Here is a 15,061-nt window from a genome sequence, read left to right on the forward strand (position 1 = left end):
TCTCCTGTGAATGTATGCAATTTCTATCCTCAGAGGTTTTCAAGACCCAAGTGGATAAAGCCCTAACAACCTGGTCTGACCTCACATTTGACTCTGAAAGCACAGGTTAGACTAGAGACTTCCTGAGGTCACTTCCAACCTGAAATACACAACGTTCCAGTGAATAAATGAGTGATCTTGGGTTACAATAGCAAATGAACTAGGAACACTTATACTACAAAGTTGAGCTTCTGAGCTGAAATAAGGAGCTAGGCTCCTGTATCAGTGGGCTGGCAGTCCTCTCTTCTGCAACCTGGCATAGACTGATCTGTACCACATGCTCATCCATAAGTTACATGCACATGAGTAGTGTACATTGTTCTATCTATGTAATATTGTTCTCTAGATCTTTTATAAGTAACTTGTCTTTGTAGTATATTAAAAAGACCGTAGCTTTCTTTATTGACCTCTTGATTCATTAAATGAATTAAATAAAATTCTTACACTTTTTGCACTTCACTTTAAATGACCACTGGAAGTTAACTTAACCACTGTTTATTTTCCTTATCACATTGGTTTCTATACATTTCACATCAGCAATTGTACTATTCATTTTTGCAAAATGCATTTATACTTTCTTCCTATTTATTATTCAGAACCACAATACTTTCAGGGACTAAACCTGACCAAGCATGTTGCATGGGTCTTCTCTATTTTCTCACAGGATCTTCCCTGTGGCCATGTGTCCTGGGTTCAGCAGTAGCTGTCATTTTTCTCCTTAGTAGCTGGTGCAGTGATGTGTTGTTGACTTTCAGCCTGGTAACAACGCTGATAACACCGATGGTTTTAATTGTTGCTCAGTAGTGTTTACTCTGACCAAGGACTTTGGGAGTCTTATGCTCTGCGAGGGAGGAGGTGAAGCCGGGAGGAAGCAGAGACAGGACACCTGACCCAAACTAGCCAAAGAGGTATTCCATACCACAGCACATCATGCCCAGGATGTAGAACTGGGGGCAGTTACCTGGAAGGGCTAGATCACTGCTTGGTTGGGCTGGGTATCGTATCAGTCAGTGGGTGGTGAGGTGTTGTATTCTCTTCCCTTGTTATTCCCTTATCATTATTATTGGTGGTAGCAATAGTGCTTTGTGTTATACCTTAGTTACTGGACTGTTCTTATCTCAACCCGTTAGAGTTACATTCTTTCGATTCCTTTCCCCATCCCTCCTGAAGTGGGGGGGTGGGATGAAGGAGGGAGAGTGACAGAGACTGCTTGGCTGGGTTTAAACCACAACACCATGGAATTCAACATCCCAAGTTTCCCCTGATTATAAATGCAACAATAGCATACTATCAGTACCCTTGAATTTATGTTGATTCAGCTCATACAGGTCAACATATTTTGCATATAACTCTTAAAGATTAAGACAAGATCTGCCTCAAATTTGCTCCTGAATATGTTATAAAGCTAAAGATCAGTTTCACTTTAGCTATTTTGTGAATTCTCTTGAATTTCTTCAACTTTGCCCGGTACAATAATATATACTGTGAATCTGTAGATACAAAGAAAAAAAAGGACCAGACTGCCCTTTAACACATGCAAGGTGTTAATGGCACATTCCTTAACGTGGCAAGGACCTTGTCACTGCCTTTGAAGCCACCAGCTCCTATTCAGTTGTAAACTGTGATAACTGCACAGGAACCTGGGTACAAGCAAAAGCTAGAAAATAGACTGTGATGACAGAAGTTGCGTTCTCCTTCCCATGATGCTATGGGGAGGGGCAACATGACTCCACACTTTACTTTATATTGGCACATCACAAAGTGATGTGATAAGATTTGATAATACTGAATAATTTAGGATGAAAGCATAGTTCTCACTTGGAGAAGAAGGAAATATATTTTGTACTCAATTAATTTGATATCAGTCAGTATTGACAATAGAAACAGTGATGTTAGATTACTTTTTTAATTTGGTTTGGCCACTTAGGTAAACATCTCAGTTTAAATTACAGCATGGATTTTACTTAGTCTTTCTCCTTTTCTCATTCCTTTCTCTTTCCATTTTCAGCTTGTTATTACTAATTGAACTTCATGCACTTGCTACAAACCAGGAAACAACAAACTTCAAACATGTTCACAGATGTCCCATTGAAAACAAGCAAACAAAAAACCCCCAAACCCCCAGAAAAGTAGCTTTATCTGTCATATCAGAAGCTTTAAAGAAGCCTAGATATTTTATAATTCCCGTGCACTCTTAATCTACTTTGTGCATATTACACACTCAGAATTTTCTAAATTTATTGTAATTAGACCTATGTATTACAAAGGAACTGCTCATATTGCTCCTACCTAATCTCTAATTTATATGCAGAAAAGCAAAGCTAAAGAGTTTAGGATTTTCACATTTAATGCTCTTTTTACCTAATCAAGTTATACAGCTTAGCAGCTTCCTTCCCTGTGGTTCCCACTTCTTATTTTTTATTTTTATTTTTTTTTTTTTTATAAATCAGCGTAGTGCTAGGCAGGCATTAATGCTGCTTCTGTAACCTTTCTTTATTCACTGATTGCTCTCTGGGGATAAAAGAATTCATCACTCAGAAACAAATGGTGCATGAGTAACCCCTTATAAAATAATCAGTTTATAGTTGAAGTAGTAGTGAACCCAGATTAAGTTTAAATGAAGTTATATTCACCATGTGTTTTCCTCCATTCTTAAATCAGTGTTAAAATTCTGCCTCCAAAGGCAGGGGGACATGTGTCAAAATAAAACTGGATTAACTCCATGAACACCTTCACAAAATCAATGCATTAACTATTTCTGATGGTCCAGGAGGCTAGTTTAAACTTTGCTATTCTCATCAAAACATATCTCACAGAGTCATAATACAGTATCCCCCTTCAACAACTCACATGATCATTCAGTAAAAATAATAATTTCCTGCTAGCTTTTTGGTTATAATAATTACTGACATACATTCTCAAAATAAAACTACTGCTTATGTTCTTGCTTTACCATAGACTGTTATACTCAACAACACACAGTATAGTGTCTGTATAGACAGCTGTAAGTCTTAAAACACATGAATGAGCCCTAGACATCATAAGCTAATTAATTTGTGGTTGTTAAAAAGAAATATTTGAATTTGTTTCATTTATTTGTAATTTGGCTTTGGATATTTGATGCTCACTGGTCAGACTGAGCTTTTTTTAATATTTCTTTTTTCTTCTGAAAATGCTAATAAAAATCACATTGTGTTTAGACATGTTTTTAACTGACAGGTAGCTATTTTATATGCAATATGACTGACTGATGCCTAATTTTGTTTTAGTTTTTTTTTTTTGTTTGTTTGTTTTTTAAGAAATAGAACAGGTTTTGTAAAGACCACGATTAAGTCATCATTTCCCAGCTTTTCTGTATGTATAATTTACCATTCTCTCTTCAGTGTCGGAATAAGGCTTTGTTCTTTGGTTGTTCATTGCTTATGTTGATGGGCTTAAGAAAGATACATATATATAAATATTTACAGAACATTAACTTTATGGAAAATGGTTCAAGATGGTAAAATTTGAAAGGTTAAGTAATAATAGAGGAAAAACTGAAAGCCTTCCTGTCAGAAAGCATAAGAAGAAACAGGAAAGAAAAGAGGGGGTCTTATGCAAGACATTCTTAATTATCATTCAAACTACGCAACAGCTGGAAAAGCTATCCAGTATTAATATTTCACACTGTCATTACAGTAGAAACATGCAGTTCCATTCTTACTGCCTTCCCAGTAAAATCTGGAATCATGTTAGGTTTTTTATATCAGTACAATAATCCTATAAATTTGAAGAAACTTCTTCTAATGGAGTCCTCACTATTTCTTTTGCACAACTGTGTAGTCAAAAACAAACAAATGGATTTCTAATTTGACTGAATGCTTGTCTTTTACAATCACAACATACTGGATGATGTTGCGAAGATGATGTCCCGTGTAGCTTCAAGTATAAACAAATAGTAACCTTTTAAAAATTATTCATGTTCTGAAACATTTTATTGCACCAAGTATCTTCAAATATTTGTCTTTACTAGAGTGAACATTAAGTTAAAAGAAAGCAAGCAAAGCCAAACACTGAGAGGGACACATTTTTTCTATTTACCTGTAATTGCAATGCTGTCTTTTTCAAAAATAAGGCATTTCTGTTTCAGTTCATCACATACCAGCGGCAACTGGAAAACTAAATAAGGTCTACAGTGATAGAAAGCAGCTTGTGAACATTTTTTGCATTGGTTCTTTCTTCAACTGCTTGCAAGTGAAAAAGCAAAGCTTACTAGACTACTTTATTTTTTTTTTTCCATACCGATAAATAGAAAACACCAGCTCAGAAATGCCGTGGATTTTCTCAGCTGCCATAAAAAGTTCCTCTCTTAGGACTATTATCCTGTATGTTTTCAGAAGACATGCAGCAAACGACTTAAAGGTCTTTTCCAGCCTAGTTGATTTCATGATCCTATGATTCTATAAAAAAGCTGAAGCCAGATTCTTTTCAGTGATGCTCACCGACAGAAGTGGCAAGAGGCCAAAATTAACACACATGGGTTTCCACCTGAACACAAGGAAACACTTTTTTTGAGTGTGAGGGTGGTTGCACACCGAGACAGGTTGCCCAGAGAAATTGTAGAGTCTCCATGTGAGGAGATACTCAAAATCTGACTGGACATGGTTGTGCTAATGTGCTGTAGCTGACTCTGAGCAGGAGTTTTGGACTGGGCAATTTCAAGAGCTGCCTTCTGCCCTCACCTGTTCTGTGATTCTATGATTTTATACTAGTAGCATGTAAATTTAAGGAAATTTCAGATATACTCTGATTTTCCCTGTAAAGTGAAATATACAACATTTCATTGCCTTCCAGAGTAAAATCTTGACCTCTCTCACTCTTTTATTGATCGTTTCGGGAACCTACGAGCCATCAGTGAACAAGTAGTCTACTAAAATTGTGACAGATTACGAACTGAGCACTCTAGAGTGAGAAAATCTCTTCCCTAGACTATAGTGCAAAGTCATTATAAACCATCTTTGGAGCAGAGGCCAAAGTCTTGTGACAACTTCCTCCTTTGACATCTTTAGAGTTGGCTCTTCACCAATCCAGCTCTAAAAATAAAGGGTTAAGAATACTCTTGTCCAGGTTACTCCTCCTAGAAGTTGCTATGAACTCTCGGGTTAAATCTCTTGAAATTGGGAAGTAGTTAGACCAGTTACACTTCCTGGGTGACAATACTGACATCCTACCTGAAGCAACCATTACTGAGTTTTCTGTGGTTTACTATCATGCCACTTAAAAGCACAGGCATACCCCAAATGTTAACTTTCTCCAAAAGCATGTGTCTCATAAATTTCAAGGCTCCAGCTTAAGGTAGGTAGGACCTTGACTGCAGAAGAAAAAAATTTTGTCAACAATTTAGAATGTTAACAGGAGCTTAACCTGAAAATGAGATGTGTTTTTACCTTATGTTTAAACAAAACAATATCTGAGTAGCTGACAATAGCTCAGGAATATTGAAAAATTAATCTAAAAACTTTTATATGTGAAGTAGTTTATAATATTGAAATCCATACCTAGATATGAAAACTACTGTGAAGCATCTTCCTAAGCACTTTTCAAAGATTACTGTTTAAACGAGTGTCATAGGATGTTTTTGATGCAACGATTTAATTCACAGTAGTCGCATATACCAAATGTGAACAGGTTATCTTAACGCACCCAGCATATGAGACACAGTTTTACAACCCCATCATATCTTGTATTCAAAATACGACAAAGCACATGAAAACCAGATACCCCTGTGACACGTCTCTAACAGCTAAAATGCAGAAAACATTTTATATTTTTAAAAAATCCCTAACGTCTATGTCCTTCTCTGCTATACCTGGGTTCTCAGTCCACAGATACAAATGTAGAAGAGATAACTGATAAAGATACCTAATACTAACTGTAACCCCCCACCCACTTCTTTTCCCTTATTATTGTGAGTCTTTTTCACACTTTGCTTCATTCTTCTTCAAAGTTGGCTCATATTTTTTGTGTTGACCTCCTGGTGACTGTGTAAAGAAATGTATCTGTGCTGTAAAATCTACCAACTGGAAATCATAGACTATTTTAAAGACTGTACAAGATTATCAGTAGTAACCTTTTCCTATTAATTAAAACATCTATCTCAATAAGACTGTTGAACTTGGAAAATGACAAGGTTTTTTTTTTATTTATATTCCGAAGTTACTTCTGAAATTTCTACAAATTTTGTCAGTACTTGTATTTTTTTTAGACCTCATAGCAGCCTTCCAGTATCTGAAGGGGGCATACAAGGATGCTGGGGAGGGACTCTTCATGAAAGGCTGCAGTGACAGGACAAGGGGTAGCAGGTTCAAACTTAAACAGGAGAAGTTTAGATTAGATATAAGGAAGAAGTTCCTTACTGTAAGGTTGGTGAGGCACTGGAATGGGTTGCCCAAGGAAGCTGTGAATGCTCCATCCCTGTCAGTGTTCAAGACTGGGCTGGACAAAGCCTTGGGTAAGATGGTTTAGTGTGAGGTGTCCCTGCCGATGGCAGGGGGATTGGAAATATATGATCTTAAGGTCCTTTCCAACCCTAACTATTCTATGATTCTATGATATGTATTATTTAAAGGTTTTGCACAGTAATAATTTGTATGATCCCTAAAATAAAGATTTTGTATCAATATTGATATTAATACAAATAGGTGAGAGTTACAAACACAAAACAAATATTGCTTTAGGGAGTGGGGCTGAATAGAGCAAATATAATTTTACTATGATTACACTTTATGATAAAAAAGTAGCTCTAAGTTGTAATAGGTTAGATTGTGATAGGGACTTGAGAATTAGGATTTTAGTACCTAACTTTTATATAACTGTTCTCTAAAAGAAATTAAAGCCCAGTCTCTAATGGCTCAGTTCATTTACCCTTATCCCCCCCCATCTAGCGTTAACTGAAACACCCTAGGGTACCTGAGACATCTAAGAGGGCGACATTCAATATTTATGGAATAATGGTGCCTTTCCAGAGGAGTAGCTGGAAATATATGGGCTATCCTAAGATATTTCAAATGACACTAGAACTCTGTGTTTAGGCAACTGAATCAAAGCCCAGGCTGCATTTATAGCACCGACAGAAGTCTATGCAACTAGAATTTAACAAATCTGCCTACAATTAAGTCTTCTGTCTGTGTGGGATATTCCACATTCCACTGTTGTTGCTCTGTGTTGTCTTCTGTAGGTCCTTAGCTTAATTGCCAGATTAATGGAATATCCCTTTGATTGGTTGGGGTCAGTTTTCGCAGCTCTGTCCCCTCCAAATTTCTTGTACAACCCTAGCCTACTTGTTGTTAGGGCAGTATAAGAAGCAGAAAAAGAACTTCAGCTTTAGCTAAAAGGAAAGGTCTTGACTCTGTTTAAGTACTGCTCAGCAATCACTAAAACATCCCTATATTACCAATACTGTTTTCAGCACAAAGCCAAAATTAATAGCCCTATACTAGCTACTATGAAAAAAAAATGAACTGTATGTCCTGGTTTTAAACCATGACACTGTAGCCTAGCCAAAACCAGAAAAATTGTTCATATTTAGGCAATTTCACCAGGGTTTGATGAAAGAAAGTTTCACTAGAGATGAAACAGCCAGCAAAAAAGGAGAATAGCGGGTATAGGTGCTGAACCTTGAAGGAACTCCCTGGCCTTGATTTATTTATCTAAATATAGATTTCTATTATGTTTTAAGGTGTCCTGGGATATCTAACGTCAAAGCTGGAAGACGTAACACAGCTGGGAGACCTGTATCCTTCTGGACTGGTAAGTGGAGGTTCAGGTGAAATACTCTAAGAGATCTGAAACAGTATCTAGATTCACCTGTTTGAGCCACCAAATTCAGTCTGTTAGCCATGAGCCTGTCAAAGGCCAAATACTCATGCATCACATGAGCTTAGGTAACGGGCAACAGTCTGAGGTGACATTCTAAGCAAAAATGGGAGTGAAAAAACATTAAGTGCTCTCAGACTAGACAAGAATCATGTTCTGAAATATATGCATATAAAAAGTGCATGCTGCTAGATTTTACTTTTATAACTTGGATAATTAAAACACCTGTAAGTGTTGGTCAGTTTATACTTTAGATATGGGACAGATTTACCGTGTTAACTATACAAGCTTTTTAATGCATGGAATCTATTTTTATTTAAATCTTAAGTCAATTTGGTATGTTGATGTGTCTTAAAAAAAAATAAACAACAAACAAAAACCACACATAGGCCTGTGTACAGAAAGAGATCCACTGCAGTCAGCAATGACTATAATTAATTTGGTATGTTGCCAATGGCTAATGTTGTCTTTCAATTAGAAGTCTTTCTTTGATTATCATAAATGATATGAGATTTTGGGGTTTGTGTCTGGGTTGTTGTGTGTTTTTTTTCCCTTTTCTGTGATTATTCCAGAAATAATTATAAAAATATTGTTTATTTCTGTAAATATGGCTATTTAATTAAGTAAATCTAGAATTTCAGTTACTGGGCCATGGAGTTGGACATTTGGTAGAAAGTTGCTTAGCATCAACATTTTGTTGATACATCATTGGCAGATACGAAATCTTTTACTTGAAGACCATGCCAACAAGTATTTTCTAATTTTAGTAATTAATTTAGCAATGTTAACATAATTTTATTTTGTTTTTTAATATACTTATGAAATTATTCTGTACTGTATAGGCAGCAAAAGTGAGGAGCGTTCATGGTTAGGTAAAGCTAAGTAAGTACTTCAGTATGACATTATTGGAATGAGTATTCTGATAAGACATTAGAGAAGAATCTGGATTACTCATTCATATTTCATTCTATGAATCTGTAAAACCATTTCTCTGTTTTTTTAAATTAAGGGCATTTTCTCAGTATACATGGCAGTATCATTTTTTTTTTTCATAATCTTAATTCAGACCATATGTGAAGCGGAGATACATGATGAAGAAGTCCATCTGTCCCAATTACATCTAATCCATCATTAAATCTTGTCTTGAAAACATCAATCAGTGTGAGGCATACAAATATACATTATAACCAAATTGAATAATGTTGGTCATTAGCAAGAATGTTAAATCTGAGTATGCATTTTCACAAGGTGGCAACACCTTAAAACTATTACTCAAGATCCATGCACAATGAAAGAATCAAGAGACAATAGTGAGACTTTAAAATTGATAGAAGGTTAATCAGTTTGAGGGCAAAGAAGAGACAAGAGGGACGGTGTGGCATCTAGGCCAGAATATAGATGGCATTTAAGAAACCAGAAAAAAATAAAAGAATAATCTGCAAACTGAAAGAAATATGGTAGATAAACCCCACTTCTGTACTAGAAAAGGAAGATTCAGGCATACATTATCAGATGCTCCTTAGAGAGAAGCATTAGTAAGACTTTTCCTGACACTAGAAAAGATTGGAACCGTGGTGAACTCTGTGGTGGTTCATTGACTAGGCAAGATGTTTTCTCTTTCTATCTTTTCTTCTTCCTCTGTAAAACGGCTAAGTTATGCTTATGAACTGCAGCAAATAATGTGTAGGATGACGAAAGCTCTTTTCCAAGAGTACCAGTCAGTAACAGAGGTTGCAAGAAGTTACTGCCACACAAGACTTCTGTGCAGGTAGGAAAAGAAAGTTTGTTAGCAAATGGAAAGCCTTGGGGAAACCTGCAGTTCTTTTAAGGTGTGGATGACAAGTAACATGCAGTAAGGCAATAAGTGATGAAAAAAGTCTACTGAAGTTGAGTAGCTGCCATCATTGCAAGGTGAAGTTCAGAATGAAGGAACTGAGGACAATCAGTAAGTGGTGACATAGGAGGCTTTTGAATGGGAAAAGGGGCCATTAAAGGAACAGAGGTGGAAAAGGGATAGAACTGCTACTGAAATGGAGGATAAGTGATCTACAAAGTCTGAAAACTGTTTTCTTAAGGAAAGTGAGAACAGTAAGAGAAAGCTTTTGGAGACCAGTAATGGGAAAAGACTTGACTGGAGACCTCTGATTTTATATGAATCATCTAAAAGAGCTGTCAGAACTGCTATAAATGTTATGCCCTCTTACAGTGTAAGACAAACAAACAAACAAATCCCAAACAAACACCCCTCACCTGATAATAAGTTAAAAGAAAGATTAGTAATAGGAAAATAAATAAGATCACTGGTAGTGAAAGAAAAAAAAAAAAAGAGAACAACACTCAAGATTACTGATATTGTTAAAGACATGTTTACTTTAAATTTTATGAAAGATCAGTTTTTGAACTGTTTGTATAGAAATAAAAAAAGCACAGTCACAGAGGTTTAATACAATACAGGCAGCAATTTGAATATGACCAGAAAACATAGAAACATTGTACATGCTGAGACAATATGTCAAGAAAAAAAAAAATATATAAAAAGAAGAAAGTAATAACATGGAGACTTGTGAATTGGTTTGGATTGCAATCACCTTTGACACCAAAGAAGGTCTAATGGATCTCAGTAAAATACTGCTGAAAAGACCCTATAGTAGAGCTGGGAGTGGACAGCACTTTTAGATTATTAAAGACAAGTACTGCCAGAATCTGTGTTTTCCTAGTGATATTTGTCATCCTTAAAAGATGGGGGAAAAAAATAAAAAAGCACAAGAAAAGGCTTTATAGAAATCTAGATACAGACAATCTTTTTTACCAGCAGTTACAAAGGGTAATTCTATTTTTCACTTGGTTTGATGAACAGAGACCTATTCATAAATGAAATGGTGACTGATTCCATCATGCCACATGGTCAAAAGCTAGTTTTAAAAGTTACGCTAATTTTGCTAATTTTTACTTACTAGAAGACAAAAAATGATAAAAATTAAACTATTTTCTAATTAGTTTTTAAAATATCAGTAATAAGAAAACAAAAGTTTAAGCAAATAATTATTCACTATTGTTTCATGTTGGATTATTAAGAACAAATTCAAAAGTGAACTTCTTGTTCTTCAAAAATAAACTACTGCTTGATACTAGGATTCTTACTTTGTGTAAAGCATCTGAAAACTAGCATTTTACGCTTTTCCTTTTAGGTAGTTTTATAGGCAATACAAAATAAGTAATTTTCTAGGGATTTTGGGGTAGGGGTGTTGGTAAATAGTGACAGTATGTTTCACTGTAGTGGCTAGGAACAGGAAGGTAACTTTTCTTAAATTCCTCTCTCATTCTCTCCACTATTTCCCTTGAAAATGTTTAATTAAAATAGATTAGTTTAAATAGTTGGAGCTTTGTGTTCTTCTCTTGCATGTTGTCCATATTTAATATTCATTAATTTTCACAAAGACCTTTAAGTATTGCAGGTAGTACAGTTACAGTATATTATGAACATTTAAATAAAACTTACTAGTTTGAGAAAGAATTTTCACTTATTGAAGACTAGATAGATCTGTGCTGCAGCAGATGTTATTGAAAATGTGCTTCCTTTCAGAGTAAAACCTATGACTTAAAACAGAGCAGACTTCAACAGCCGACCTAAGGCCACTCTTCTTCACCTTCCACAATTTGCAAGGCAGGGAAGTTTAAAATGAATGACCACAAATAACCACACAGTCTCCAGTGCTGGACTATGGTGTTATTCAGATGGTATCTGTTACCATAAACAGAGCAGCCCCACTGACTGCCAGCTGCCCACCAAGCTGCCCTCTCCTCCCTCAGCAGGATGGGGTGGGGAGGAGAAAATAAGACAAAAAGGCTGCAGGTTGAGATAGGGACTGGGAGATCATTTACCAAGTACTGTCACACGCAAAACAGACATGACTTAGGGGAGATAATTTGGGTTTTTTGCCATTTAATATCAGGTAAGGATGGCAAGAAATAAAATCAAATCTAAAAATATCTTCCCATCACCCTTCTTCCTAGGCTCAACTTCACTTCCATTTCTTCTACCTTCTTCCCTTAAGCGGTACTGGGGGATGGTGAATAGGGGTCAAACCACTCTGCTGCTCCTTCCTTTTCATGCTATGCCCCTGCTCCAGCACGTGGTCCCTCCAACAGGATACAGTCCTTCAAGAACTGCTCCAGCATGTACATTTTCCAAGGGGTAATGTCCTTCAGTAACAAAGTGCTCCAACCTGGGTCCCCCAAGGGTCACAGGTCCTGCCATCAAATCTGCTCCAGCACAGGCTCCTCTACATGGGCTGCACTTTCTGGCAGGTTTTATTTGAAAAAGATGTCCAAGCCTGGCAAGGTGAAAGCTAATATGAGGTCATGAAAACAAAGGCAGTAAAGTGATTATTCCTTCACAATCAAAGTAAAGTGCATCTTACAGTGATGTGTGTTTATTTTAATAATCACTGTTGTCACTCTGTTCTGCTTTCTCCCTTTCCGTCCCCACTACTTTAAAGGGAAGGAAATATTAGGACTGTTACTTGTAAAAATTCTTTTGTTTTACTCTGGTTTCTTGCTACTATCTTAGGATTTTTATTATACACCATATTATACCTTTTACAGACAGTTCCTGATTTTGGGGGTTAAAATAGAGAAGGATGGAAAGAGATAAACCTATAAAACAAAATGATTGTGTATGTAAATTCTGAACTATATATAGTGCATTCATCTTTATAAACATTGTCCAGCATGAAGAGAAAACCTGAGGAGGGAAGCATTAAAAATGTTCCATGCGCTTCTTTTTCCTCTAGACATGTTGGAGCCTGGTTAATCCACCACCTTGGTAATGTATTGCTGGAAAATGGAGAGCTGATGAGCATGCAACCTGAATATCAAACCAGTAAAACTAACAAAGAATACTGATGTGTCATGCAAAATGTGTATAAAAAACAAGCTCTATGGAAGTATTTCACATTCCCTAAAGCTTGTATACTTCGCCTCCTGCCAAGAGATGTTTGTTTCTACTAAGCTTGTTTTATTAAGTCCTTTGATCATCACAGCACTGCCACAGAGAAATTAAAAGATAGAACAATTTAGTTCAGGAGGGACAGCCAGAAAACATATATTCCAAATCCTGCTCAAAACAGATATAATTGGACGAGGTTGAGAAAGGCCAGTCAAATCTTGAAAACTTTCAAGAACAGATATACCACAACCTCCCTGGATAATTTGCTCCAGCTTTTTATTACCTTCATGATAATTTTCTTGTTTCTTGTACTTAATCAGAATTTCTCATTATTTTATATGTCGACCTATTATCATGTCTGGCTCCACATTCTTTGCACCACCTTGTAGTCATACAGCACTCAATCTTTAAAATTTATATAAATTATATTTTAAATCAGCTGTGAGTATAATGTAACATGGAATTAATGTCATATGGTTATCACATTTGGTAATTGTTGTCACAGGTCTCTGCTTTGGCTACATTTGCTATGACCAAAATATGCATGACTGAACAAGCCATGCTGTTATCAGTCTCAACCATTAGGTCCCTGATGGTGTGTACTTGTCTCCTACATTTTGTTATGTTGCTGTGAACTTGTCACATAATATTTAGGAAATTCAGTTTTGCATAGTTATTGTCACTGACAGCCCAGGTTTTTCTACCTTTCCACTGGTTCTTGTCACATTATTGTCAAAACACGGATTGCACAAATGCAGTCCATTTCTGCCTTTCTTCACCAACACACCACAACTTATATTTCATCATTCTTTTACGTCTAAAGTGCACATAGCGTATGTTGCTGTTTTTACTATGCTCTTCATGTTCAAAGAATAAAAGAATCTTAGGCATAAAACGGGATTATTTGTAGTGTTCTTCTGTCAGTACTGCTTCATGCTCCCTGGATGTCTCTACATCATCTCCATATGTTCAAGTTCTGTTAGGAGGCTTTCCTACTGTTTTCATATCAGTATGAAACACTTTTATTTGTTGTTGTTTTTTGATTTCCCAGATTCTGAAGTACAGTTTTATGCAGTGTATTAAATAAAGATTTAAAGACTAGTCACACAAACATTAAATTCCTGCTCCACTCAGTAAGCCATTCTTCTCTTAAACTGTTTCCCTCTCTTGCGCTTCGTACACAACCATTGTTCTTTACTATTATGAACTTCCCTGCTAGCATACAGGACTACTTTTTTCATTGTTGTAGCTCCCTAATTTGCTTCCCAGGGACAGCAGAATTAGTTGCTTTGTACAATATCAGCAGCTGCTACTGCTTGATACAGCACATATAGCTTGAATTGGTAAATTTGAAATTAGGCAACAAAACAAAACAAAACATATTTCTGAACTATTTGAACCTTACGTAAGATTTCTGACTCTTACCAGAAATACAATTTTGGCAGGCTTCTGATTTCTATTTATTGAAAATTTAAATACTTGAAATATTTTATTCATAAATTCTCAGTTTGACAGAGATTATCAATTAGTCATCTATTTCAGAAATACAGCATGTTCCTCAATCCTTTATTTCATCATCTAAAAATTGTATCAGACAAAAACAAAAAAAAAAAGCCAACTGCCTCATAGAGAAAGCTATAGCAGGAATGGGAAATATTTAGGGAATCTAAGGAGACCAGATGAGTGCATGTGTAAAAATCATGAGGATCTACAGGCACACGGGAAGCCATCATGAACTTTCTACATACGAAACAAATAGTCCCTCAACATTTCCTGTTAAGAAAAGTAACACTGCATGGAGAGGTGAAAGAGAACAATAAGATCTGTCAAGCCACATTTTTTGTCAACAGGCATGTTAGACGATGACACCTGCATGTAAGTACCATCAGTTCACATCAGCCTGATGGTACACTGCTTGAGAAACTGTTCGGTTGCTGAAGGCAGAGCTGTATTTGTAGACTCTTACCCATACATCCTCAGACATAAGAAAAAAATACTTCTTTAAGAAAAACAAACCAAATCTCAGTAGGAAGGAATCAATCAAATGATCTGTCTCACGACGCAGATCTGCAAAACTTTTTTAGCTGTACAACACAGCTGTTATAACACCACAGTGATCTCAAAGCTCTTTCCACCATTTTTCTACTGACCATTTAACCCCTGCCCTCAGCTGACACATTTTTTCTTACTGTATTTCTAAGGAGGAAAAAACCCTCAAAA

The sequence above is a fragment of the Neopsephotus bourkii genome, unplaced genomic scaffold (assembly GCF_033783945.1).
Source record: "Neopsephotus bourkii isolate Nb327-2 ecotype Australia unplaced genomic scaffold, CSIRO-AGI_Nbou_v1 NB_68, whole genome shotgun sequence".
In the NCBI taxonomy this organism is placed as follows: Eukaryota; Metazoa; Chordata; class Aves; order Psittaciformes; family Psittacidae; genus Neopsephotus; species Neopsephotus bourkii.